This window comes from Aplysia californica, unplaced genomic scaffold (assembly GCF_000002075.1).
Source record: "Aplysia californica isolate F4 #8 unplaced genomic scaffold, AplCal3.0 scaffold00923, whole genome shotgun sequence".
NCBI lineage: Eukaryota > Metazoa > Mollusca > Gastropoda > Aplysiida > Aplysiidae > Aplysia > Aplysia californica.
The window spans coordinates 263456-266463 of NW_004798193.1; positions in this window are offsets into that span (position 1 = coordinate 263456).

Here is a 3008-nt window from a genome sequence, read left to right on the forward strand (position 1 = left end):
ATATAATTGAGTTGTGTTTCAACTCACTGTATAAGCTTTAAGATCTACAGGCAATACTAGTGCCGACCGTGGAACTGTTACATTTTGCCGTTGCATGCAAAAAATGTGAGCTCAATTCCCCTTTTTTTTGGGGGGGGGAGGTGTTTTTGTTTGTTAGTTTGTTTGTTTGTTGTTGTTGTTGTTTGTTTTAATTAGAGTTTTAAGGCACTAGTAACACAACTGGTTCATATGTAAGCGTCGAAGATTAGATGTGTTTCAAGAGAGCGACATACAAGAGAAGAAGGAGGAGAGTTTATTTCCCAAACTTCCGTTACACTGAAGTAGTTGAGTTAATTTCAAGTACGAGTACTATCCAGTCGGCTCTATGTAAGTTCATTTAAGTGGGTTTAACCAAATCAAAACCAGGGAAACAGGTTCCAGAAAGGTTAATCTGTAATTCGCAACCACTCTATACACCTATTATTATAATCTCAAGTTGTTTGCACAAGTTTATTTGTTCTTTCCTTCTCAGTTACTTATCTCATGATTTATGATGAATGATATTATAGTGCGGTCAAAAGTTCGTGGCACTCGTCGTTATTTCTCCTTTTTTGTGTATGTTTCTCTCTTGTGACACTTACACATCTATTCTTCGGCATTTTTATGACCTTATTCTGTTGCAAGTGTCATAAAACTCTTACTAAAACTAAAACTAAAACGTATCCTCTACTAAATATCTCTTTAACTGGCGAATTAATGTCACCCATATCTTGCACAGCTGTTTGTATCAATTTGTCTCATCGTAATCATAATTGGTCGCTTTTAAGCACAAAGGGGCTATCCCGAAAAATGCTGTTTTGAGAAAATCGAAGGCAAAGTTGTTGTTTTTTATTTTTTTATCCCTGTTCAGTTTTTTTCTAAAGACAACAAAAGTTTTCTCTATAACCAAACAAATATACAAACCAATGAAACCAAACTTCTCCTATAGGTAGGGCAATGCTCACGTTTGGTATAGGTCAAGATTTCTGCAAACCCCCAAAATCTGGGTTAGCCCGCTTGTCCTTAAAAACGACCGTTCTATAAGTAAAATGTCGCGAGTAGAAAAAAATGACGGACTTGCTTTTAAAAGCCATGTTGTCCCAGCTGTAAACTTTCTAAAATCAGTAGGATACGCCCACTTGGATTTTTCATTAATATTTATTTTTAAGGAATTTTATAGGATTCAGCTAACAGGTGTTTACAATTATATTGATCCAAGTCATTATACAAAAGCTGGAGAGTCTGTTTGATAGTTTAGGAAATATTTGACAATAGGTTAAACGACGAATTTTTAACCGCACTGTAATTCTTATACTTGTAGTTCTATTATAAATCTACGTTATGTTCTAAAGTAATCTGGGTTTTTTCTTTCTATTTTTTCGATTCTCATTCCCTTGTCTAATGATGATCCTGGCACTGGCCTGTAACATGCGCCCCTTTACCGTTCACCTTTTCGTTCGCTGATGCAGTTAGAACTTCGCTGTCAGAAAATGGGAGGACCAAGGACAGTTTCCAACATTTCGCAAGACTTTTTGATTTTTTCTTGCTGTTTTTCACTGTGGACCTCGTTCAACAATTTTGTAATTCTATGCACAATAATGCTGGGCTACTTATTGGGCCTCGAAGACTGTTTGATACCCCCTGAGAGAATTGCCTCTCTTTGTTTTTCTTTCTATACATGGGGATTTAGAAACATATTATCACAATGACCACATCTCAAACTCTTGTATTACAGAACAAAGGCTACTTGAATTGAAATCTGTAAGACAGCTAGATTGCTTTTTTGTTTGGAGATGTTTTTTATTGAAGAGAAACAATCTTGGATTTTATTTTCTTCTAGTTTATAACTTTTTTCTTATTAATTTTGTTTGGTACAATTTTAACGGATTCCTCGCTCTGTATATGCGCCTGGGTGTATATATTATTATGAGTATATGATTAAACGAATTTATGTTCTTGACTGTATGTGTATAAATAAATGAATTCATTACATGTGATAAATGTACATTGTTTATATATGTGTACACAAATGAACATTGTTTCATATGTGTGTGTATAAGTGAATGGATTTATCATAATTTATGTGCATACATGTATACGAGGGACGTACAGTAAAGTCCTTATCCATACTAGGGAAGAAACAAGCTTGGAAGTTGAAATTTGGCACTCACAGTGATACTTCTGTGTCGTCACCCTGCAAATTGGCACACTTTTATCACCTCTTTTTGGACTTCAAAAGTCCTTGAACATGATAATATACCCTCGAATGGGACTTAAGTTATTTTAGCACTGAATATATAGTGTCTCTTCATTGCTGTGAAAACAATGGCTTGCAAGAACCTTTTTCAGATTGGGAAAGGGAAAAAATTAGAGGGTGAATAGGATGGGTGGGAGAAAATTTAGAAATATGTAATTATGTATTGCTTTGCTGTCTGAGTTGCCTTCATTGTTGTGCAGCAGGAGGATTCCTCTTTGCAGCATTCATCGTCTTTTCTGGGCAGAGGTACATTGGCTGGTTTCGTCAGTGACGCTGAATAGTTGTCCCTAGTGATGGTATAGCCATTGTTTAAGTTGTCTGTGTCATGATGACACATTCATTTTTCTAAGAACAGAACAGAATAACTTTCCACTTGAAGGCTGCACATTTGCGGGATCAGCGATGAAGACATCCTGATGTAACAACGGCAATGATGATAATAATAACATTTAGAATAAAGCAAATGTCTGTTCAAGAGCAAGCTCAACCAGAATAAATTGTCTTTTTTATTAATACAAAGGAATGTTTAGTAATGTGGATTTTTTTTTTACCGATTGTGTCATTTGAATAAACCCCAAGACAGGACTTAACGAAAGCTGCACATTAAATGTGTGTACGAAAAGTGTATTTTTATTTGTAAATGATTACACTAACATACTTTCTCTCTCTCTCTCTCTCTCTCTCTCTCTCTCTCTCTCTCTCTCTCTCTCTCTCTCATCTTCTATCTATCACT